The sequence below is a fragment of the Larus michahellis genome, chromosome 3 (genome assembly GCF_964199755.1).
Source record: "Larus michahellis chromosome 3, bLarMic1.1, whole genome shotgun sequence".
NCBI lineage: Eukaryota > Metazoa > Chordata > Aves > Charadriiformes > Laridae > Larus > Larus michahellis.
Window position 1 is genome coordinate 6,882,647 of NC_133898.1, and position 9,870 is coordinate 6,892,516.

Genomic DNA, 9,870 nt, shown 5'->3' on the forward strand with positions numbered 1-9,870 from the left:
TACCAGAATTCAATGGTAAATACAGCTGGTCCTCTTGCCATAGCTCTAAATGCTAATGGTACCAGGGAAGCAAAACCAAAGTCAGAGTTTAGAGCCAGGATGTACTACTACAGCGACTGCTTACAGAAGCTTATACAGCAAAGCAGGTTTAAGGAAAAAAAAAACCACAACCAAAATGCAAAAAAAAACCCCACACCAAAATCACAACATATCAGCAAAGCATCTTTTTACCTCATTTGTTTCTGATTTGTTCTGGTTCTTTTTAGCTACAGAATATTCTTACAGCGTTTTTTTTCTTACTGTAATTTTTTACACAAATATCACCATTCATACCTTCAGCTCCTCAGACAAAACAGACCTTTTCAACAGGCTACACTGGACTACACATCCTTACTGCAGAGTTTGTCCTTTTAAGGTATTTCCTAGGGTCACTCCTGGGCTGATGACAGAAGAGAAGGCAGGTGAACCGTGGGAGGGGCAAGTGACTGCAGCCCTTAACTAGTCATTTTGCAGCTAATCATCTGCAAGGCAGCTCTCTTCCACACAGTAAACAGCCTTCCTTTCTCTTCTCGAATACCATTTCTAATGCTTTCAATGTATCCTAAGTAGACAAGCAACCAGCTTCTGTCCTTGGATACCAGCACAGTTCTCCTTGACTTCACCAGCACACGTGGACTATTTGAGGAAAAAAAAATAAAAAAGTCAGCTCTGTATAGTATTTACACTACATGCTAGTCATTAAAACAGCCACCAGCTCTTGTTTCATGAGCAAAGATATAAATTCCAGGTCATTACATAAACAGACTTTATAGTGCATTTGCAGAAGCCATTAACTTGGCTACAGTCCTCTGTTCACCCTTCAGAGGAGGAAAGGGACATCTTCTGAAACAGCAACACCCTAGTCTCATGCCGAGGTGCTGGTACAAAGCAGGAGAAACATTGCACATCCCACTCACTGCCTGGTCCCCAATGAGAACTTGACCTAAATTCTGTGGCACACCAGGAAAACCAATTTGAGATCTTGTAGCTGATCCAGCTAACATGAAAAGGTGAGCGAGTGCCTTCTTTTGAGTAAAACTGTGCTGCAACGCAGAGTCATTTCCAGGACTGTCTGGGATGTCCTGCGCCTCACCTCTCCTTCACGCACAGGTGACAATCATAGAACGTGTTGGGTTGGAAGGGACCTTTAAAGGTCATCCAGTCCAACCCCCCTGCAGTAAGCAGGGACATCTTTAACTACATCAGATTGCTCGGAGCCTCATCAAACCCGAATGTCTCCAGGGATGGGGCCTCCACCACCTCTCTGGGCAACCTGTTCCAGTGTCTCACCATCCTTGCTGTAAAGAACTTCTTCCTAATGTCTAATCTAAACCTACCCTGCTCTAGTTTAAAGCCATTGCCCTCGTCCTATCGCTACATGACCTTACAAACAGCCCCTCCCCAGCTTTCTTGTAGGCCGCCTTCAGGTACTGGAAGGCCACTATAAGGTCTCCCCGGAGCCTTCTCTTCTCCAGGCTGAACAACCCCAACCCTCTCAGCCTGTCTTTGTAGGAGAGGTGCTCCAGCCCTTTGATCATCTTCATGGCCCTCCTCTGGACCCGCTCCAACAGGCCCAAGTCCCTCTTGTGCTGAGGGCTCCAGAGCTGGACACAGTACTCCAGGTGGGGTCTCACGAGAGCAGACTAGAGGGGGAGAATCATCTCTCTCGACCTGCTGGCCACGCTGCTTTTGATGCAGCCCAGGATGCGATTGGCCTTCTGGGCTGCAAGCGCACATTGTTGGCTCATGTCCAGCTTTTCATCCACCAGTACCCCCCAAGTCCTTTTCCACAGGGCTACTCTCTATCACACCATCCCCCAGCCTGTATTGATAATGAGGATTGTCCCGACCCAACTGTAGGACCTCGCACTTGGCCTTGTTGAACTTCATAAGGTTGGCTCAGGCCCTCCTCTCTAACTCATCCAGGTCCCCCTGGATGACATCATGGAATCAAGGAATAGATGCTCAAAGATTAAGCATAGTCCACAAACGCATGACAAGTTTAATTCGGTACAAACTGGCAGCAACTTTAAAGTTTCAAAGGCAATTCAAGTCACAGTTTTTAGTCCTGTTTCAAAACATTAATGTCTACTCTGCTACTGCAGTTTGCTTTGCAAATCCACAGCTGTCAAATAGAAGTCATTAGGGGGTGGGGGGAGAAGATGGAGTTTTTGTAAGAAATTATCAGGAGCAAATTAATTCATGTTGGCTATGAATTTTGCATCAATATATTTCAGCACAAATCCAATTGTAGTAAACAGTTTATATTCCCCCTCTAGCTATTGTTTTGAGCTATCTTCGGATGCATACTGACCTCCCTGAATTGCTTTATAGGCTGTTCACATTGCAGAGAATTTCTTTGCAGCTGATGCCCCAAGGCTGGTGTCTTCAGGCTAAAAGCTGCCACTGTGTAGAGCTCATGTATATCAGCTCAGTGGAGCTCTGCTGATTGATAGCTGAGGGTTTGATTTGTAATTAAAGAGTAGAAAAACTGGCTTCTGTAAAATAGTTCTGGGATGAAGGTGGAGTCTGCTATGAACTCGATGGTTCTGTAGTTTCAGACAACTTTTAAAGTTTTCTGTGCAGGGGAACAGCCTGTAAGAGGTACCTGCTCCCATCACCCAACCAGTCAGAACTCATTGCCTACACAGTTGCACCAACAAACTCATCATAGGGTGATCCTGTACATGAAATCAGTGAAATATTCCAAGCTGAAATTAATTCTAGGTCACTTACCTAATCCAGCTACAGTGCAGCTCCAGAAACAATTTCATGAGCACAACCAAGGGAGCAGGAGTATGTGAACATCCCTAAAACTATGGAGACTGTCTTTGGGGAAAAAAAAAAAAAGCCACTTTCGGTGGCTTTCCCAGCAACCAGTCCCCACTGAAATCACTCTCACCTGTTATCACCAAAAAGCAATTAATGAAAGCCATTAGCCTCGTAGTAATCAATTAAAAAAAAAAAGGTACAATGGAGGCCTTCCTCATGAAAGCCACTCATAAGGGCTGCATGTCCATTGGTAATAGCCAATAAAAAATTTCTTCCAGAAATCTTGCCAGAGCTTTAAATAATGCACAGACACACAACTCACTCCAACTTAGATTTGACACTTTTCCTCAAGATTAAATGGGTTACTGAGAGACAGACAACTCACTAACTTCAAAGCTCCCTGTCTTAGCTAACAGGAAACAAATTGCTTCCCCAGTGACTTCTCTCAAGGGAGTAACGCAGGATAAACCTGTGATATTTGCATTAATTCATCTTTAAACATAAAGCAGAATAGATTTCACTTCTTTAAGATATTTTCACATTATTTAAATGGACTTGTTTTAAAAGCCAGTAACATGTTTGCTTTGGGGATATTTTGCATTTATATTTACCTTTTGGCTGGCAGTTCATTTTATGGGAAGATCTGTTGGAATTAAAGCAGCTGAGGATTACAAAGATTTTAGAAAGGATTTACATCTGAGGTTCCTTTCATCCCGATTTTCAGTAATGCCACTTTTCTCAGTTTAGTGACATTTAAGGATATTGGAAATCTTTCAGTGACAGAGCACGGCTGCCTGAGGAAAGCAGGGCTTTACTGCACTTGTCCTGATACCTGCAGCCTATAGAGCAGTTTTGATCAGCAGATATCAAAGCACTTTGCAGGGGCGCTTGATCCACCTGTGTTTGCAGTGGGGCAAACAGATACAGAGCAGTGAAGGAAACAGTACTGTCTGAAGGCCAGCAGAAGAAGGGTTAATATTTTTTCTGGTTTGCTCACAACAAACACCATAGGTTACGAGGTGCTTGCTCACTCTGTCCTCTCAAGTTATGACAAAGTATTTTGAGACCATTAGTAGAGTACTCCTGTGCTACCTAGTCCTGTTTTAGGATTCACTGTCCAGCTACCTGCACTTCCCTCTGCTGCCGGGGGAACTCGGCAGCAGAGCAGGTACAACAGGGGACCACATATCACCCCAGTGCACAGTCAGCATCTTTTAGTTTAATCTGACAGTAAAAGTGGACTTCAGTAAAATGCTGTGAATGGAAGGACCTGAGGCATGATTCAATTCGGGACAGAAGAGCGTACGTATGTGCAAATCTGTAAGATTGTGTAAGCTCAGACATCCATCAAAGTGAAGAAAAACCTTTCTGGGGCTCAGCCTCCAGCTCATCTTCAGGCGGAAGAGGTTCCAGGCTCCAGGCAATCTCATAGGATTGCTGTCCTGAGAAAACAGAGCTGTTGTGCTTTTTTCATTGTTTACCTAAGCCACAGCAGCAACACCCGGTGTCACACAGTGTTGGCGATGACACCCCATTGCCTGAACAGCTGCTTCACTCCTAGCCTTCATTTTATTTTCTGATTAGCTGCAAGAAATTAGCTATTCCCACAGAAATCAGATTGACTCACCTTGCATTATTTGGGAACAGTATTTGTGCAAAGATTCCCTTAAAGCAGACACAAGGTTCTGTACTTTTTAATAAAGTTCACAACTAAATATTATGAAGTGCTGGGGGGAGGAGGGAACCAACACCTTCATCACTAGGTGTGTGATCAGAACTTTTGAGTTCTTTACTGGCTTTAAGATTTACTGTTTTAGCCACTCCAATTCCTATCATGTGCAAATGTTTCCCATATTAACAGGAGAAGAGTGATTTGTGGGCAGTGAATGGGAAACAGGACATCAATGTAACGGGGCCATTTAGGGTTAGCACAAAATGACAGAACAGCAGGAAGCGGTTAAAAGCTTCCCCCTCAGCAATCAAAGCCCTGCAATTTTGAGTCTTTTCCTCCAATCAAGTAGTGTATTGATGAGAAACCAGTTCTGATAATGACCTTTGAAAGACCTCATTCTGGCCTTCTGGGGTAATTCATTTCTCTAACTACAGTGTCCTAACAGGAGCTCAGCAAAAGCACTTCATCTACACAATCACTTGAGCAGCATGACAAATGGCAGAAGCCAAGGGTAGGAGATTTCTTTTCCCTTAACTTGGCTGACTTTTTTTTTCCTTTAAGTGTCCTGATCTTGGCCTGACTATGCAGGTATTGCTTTTTCTATGCATATCTTCCTCTCTCCTACCTGTCCCAGCTCATTGAAATTATGGATAGACTATGCTTACTAATTCATCAGTCCTACTGTAACCTAAATGCGCTAGTTCCTTCCTGTGTTGCATATTTTTCAGTTTCATTCTGTAAGCCCGCCTAGCAGATCAAGTCACGCTCACATTTCATTCCAAGACTCAGTTCAATTAATTTCACTTTTTTTTGGCAGTGCTGAAAGGAAACTCTGCTTTTTCTTACAAAGGCAGACATGGAGTGCTGAATGCCAGCTTTCCTAGGTGGGAAACAGTAGGCATTTGCTCTCAGCCCTGCTAATGTTGGGAGTCATATTTCATTACATGAAAATATACCCTCAACCAGTGACAACAAGCCTGCCAGTGCAGACTGCATTGCTGGAAAGGAAGGAATGAATCAGAACAACACAGTATCTTTCAGCTGATTTTACTGACCATTCCACAATTTGCCTTTAGAGCTCAGTGTTCAGTTTTCAGCCTCTGCCTTTTCCCAGTACCCCAGAGCTAGCGATGCCCATGATCACTGTGACTGCTCTGTTGGGGAGTTCTGCTTGTAAAATGGGAACAAAAATGACTGCCATGAGCTGGTAGGAACCCCGACTTTTAAATATCTCATGTTGCACTTCAGTGATCTTTAAAGCTCCTAATACCAGTTCAGAAATGCCATGAAATGCCGACCCAATATGAACTCACCCTGTCAGTTCATATTTGTTCAAAACATCAGCAGGCTTTGTGCTGTATCTGGGATCATCCATCCTCCCTGCTCCCAGCTGGCAGTAAGGTGATGCAGAAATCACAGAACTTGCAAAGGCCGTCCTGTGTGCCCCAACTAATTCACCAGAAAGGCATCATGTTGACCCTATGCCTGATTCACATCAAATCGGTGTGAGTATTTGATAAGTGAACACAGGACCCTGCTATTGCTGTTGTTGGAAACACAGTGGGGGTGCAGGGAAAGCTTCCTCTCCCAACTGTATCTCGGGACTCCTGCTCTTTGCCATCTCATTACAAGCCAACAAAGACTGTAAGTAGAGGGGCGAAGGAGAGTGCTTGATGTGACAATTACAGGTTATATTTGAAAATTATTTTCCTAAGCAGGGTCAGCCAGCCCGCTCCTGCTCTGACACTGTGGAGGAAAAACAGCTTATGTAGCATATATTGTAAAGAAACTACTATATGGAGCACAGAGGACAAAGAAAAAACATGTATGGGCTTTATCCTAAGGCAGCAAAACAACTGGTCCTTTTGTAGGGCCTAGGAAAGTCTCAAGTATAAGCATCTTTTAAAAATCATTTAAATAGTTGTCATGACTGTATTCTTATGTCTGTTGATTTGGCTCCCATGATGCCTGAATAGTTCTCCTGAAGCCAGTTTACTGTCTATTGTCTGTGCCTGATGAGAGCTGTTATTTCTGATTAGGTACTTTTCCTCTGTATTCCAGATCCCTGACCTCCCTCAGCATCTCTTCTCCCTAAGCACTAATGGTGTCTGATGCAAGTACCACTACTAGCATGCCCTGGTGGGTAAGAAAAGCAACATGTCACACCTTAGCTTAAGACTGCAACCAAAGGGCAATATCCTTACATCTAGAAGTGCCTTTATATTGTGCTACCCCCATGCTCTAAAAGTTCTGCAGGATTTAGTACTTTTAAGCTAAATACAGTTCCTTGGTTCTTTTATACATAAAAAGTCCCACTACAGAAACAAGCCATACATGCCAAGCTCCATCTCTCTGTGAATTAATTTATTCCTAAGAACAAGGCATTAGAGAAGAAAGCGGATGTTTCCATGTATGCTTTTAAGGTAGACATGAGTCCTGCCCTCTACCACCTCCCCTGAGCACACTGGGACTGCTGACTTCATAAAGACAGAAGCATGAATTAGTCTTTGCAGAATCACAATTCTTACACCCTACAAAAAAGTGAATTAATACTCATTAACCACGACCAGCAACTGGCTGGAGAAAGTGAGGCTAGGGAACACTGAAATACATACATACACACAAACAAGTTATCCTGCCATGTCCTGCCACGCTAGGTCAGCGTTCAGCACATCCAGGAGAGCATGCAAGCGTCTCACCAAAGCGCTGCGATGTCCCACCCTCACTCAGCCAGTCCTTTCCACCAGGTGCTCCCAGTCCCCTCAGTCTCGGCACAAAGGGAATTGTTGGGCTTCAATCACACGGAAGCCTCTGGCACAGAGCAGGAATAGGCAGCTCAGGGTAGAGGAGGGCTGGAAACCCTCTCAGAGTAACAAGGAAACGCAGAATGGGATTCAGAGTAGTGAAAAATCACAATCACACGCCATTCAGCAGCCCAGCTCTAACCTTCCATCACAGAGAGCATTATGATCCAAGATCCCAGTTCTTTGACTCATGAAATCAGCTTTTTTACTACAGCCCTGCAGCTGGGAGCTTCCGCTGCTGCCTTCATGCGGTAGTCCCCCACTGCATTTTATGCCTTCCAATTCTACATGGCGGCTGAATTGTTAGACATGATGTTCAGCACATGGTTGCTGTCAGCATAAGGCAACACAAGGTGTTTCCTCCTCAGGGAAATGGAAACCCTTCCTCTGTACTTAACCACAGTACCACCACCGAAGATATCTCTCCACGCAAGCCCCTATTTGTTCTTAGGCTAAAACCAGCCATGGCTATTTTTGAAACGCTGGTGCTCCCTAAGCAGCACTTAACATGGCTGTGAAGCTTTAAAATGAGATACAGAAAATTGCATTTGCTAGTATCTGTTCATATGTAAACCCCCTTGAAGCAGGATGGAGGATCCCTGAAGGCCAACTATGTTATCTTTGTCTATAGAAAACAATTAGAAAGCTCATTTTAAAATGCTACAATTAAAGGTTTAATATAAATGCATTTCTGATGCTATCAACAAGCTCAGCAGAATTCAAGACACTCTTTCAAAATGCCAGTGCATTCAAGTAAAATAGCTGGTTTTGTTTTTCCTTCATGCTGAACAGACTATGGGCAATTTACACACACTTTCTAATATTAAAAACACTTTATCCATACTATGCATCTTATATGCTATGAATTCCATACACAGATTATAAAAATCTACAAAAAACTTCATACAGATTTACTGGTTTGCCTGTAGATTCATGGCTGAAGATAAAGCATACTTGTAGAAAAGCTTGGGGATAGGCATATAAAATCTGATAGGCAGGAGTTTCGTAAGATTTAATAGAAAGGTTTCTACCTATATTTTAAATAATCAGATTACAGTGGGATTTCAAAAATGAATTTCCCTTTCTTGGGCAGTTTTATGTTGTGTTTTGGGAATAATCACACAAATTGAACACTGCAAATGAAAATCCTGGGTTTATTGAGGTCACTAGGGCAACTCCTACTGATTTCAATTGGGCCAGGGCCTCACTTTATGGGGAAGTCTTGGGGAGAAAATAAATTCAGACTTCTGGAAATGGAGCAGCATGCCAAAAACCCCTTTTTTAATTTTATTTTGAACATGGTCACACTGCCATGTGAGAAAGCAGCTCCTTTCATTGCCTTCAGGAAATCAGCAGGTAATCCTGCTCTCACTGATTGCTTGCAAGCATGGTAGAATAGGCTGGTTTAAAAGCTGCTGCTTTTCACAGCGGCCAAACGCTGCTGATGGGCTGAAGTCCCCATCTCACCCCTGTGCCAGGATCTCAGCTTCCACTGAGCTTGGGAGGTCCAAAAAGACCCTCCTGTTCACAGCAGTCCCAGTCAGCTTCTTTAAGGAGGTACAGGCTTGTCCTGGGCTGTAGGATAAGCAGTCTTGCCTATCAGAGGCCAAGAAATCTCGGGTTCCTACTCCTGAGAACTGAGCACTCGCAAGGAGCCTGTTTTAGATGGGACCTTGCTTTTGAGAGAGGTGGTGGCTGTCAGCTGCTAACAAGTTTCCAACTAAGTGGGAAGAGACTCCTTCACCAAGCAGAATTTTACCTGTGAGACAAACAACGGAATTCACCTCTTGGAGTCTTCTTCCTCCCAAACCCAGAAACATCCTATCACTTTTTTCCTTCCGCTTCAAACTTTGCTTTTTTTCTGGTGTGAATACACACATGCTTCTCTGCATCGCTGAACACGGTGCAAAAGAATGACACATCTCTACCTAACTTCAATCTCCAAAGCAAGTGTCCTAGCACTTTGTCAGATTTCAGCCAGAAACAGAGGAGAATGCCCCTTTGGATGAGCTAGACCATCCTTTATTCATCTTGTCCGCCTAGTTCTTACCTGTTTATCAGAGAAACTGGAGCCACTTGCAGCACCAGTCTCTTTCAACATACCTAGCTAGACTGCTGCTGCCGATGTGGTCCTTCCTGCACCACATCACACTGACATCTACCACACATGTAAGAGCTGGCATCATTAGCACAGAAGGCAGCATAGCACAGCTCCTGTTTGAAGCCAGTTCCAAACTACTGAGAAACACTGGACACCTAAAAGAATTTGGATCAAGAATGTAGCACCGTGGTACTAACTATTGCAGTAAGAATTCTAGGAAAACAACTTACCAGAAGTGCCAAGTTTGACGCCTGTCAACATGCTTTAATCAGAATACTGGATGAAGTCTGACGGTACTGTTTTCACTGGGGAAGACTTCCTCAATTATATTTCCACATCTCTGCATCACACCATGGAGTTATTTCTTATCATTACCTAGTAACATCTGAAAGGTCTTGGAGATGGGCAACCCAGAAGTGGGGCTTCAGCTTCACTGACCATAAAAGTACTTAAAATGAAGTTTCAAATCTCCCGGAAAAAAA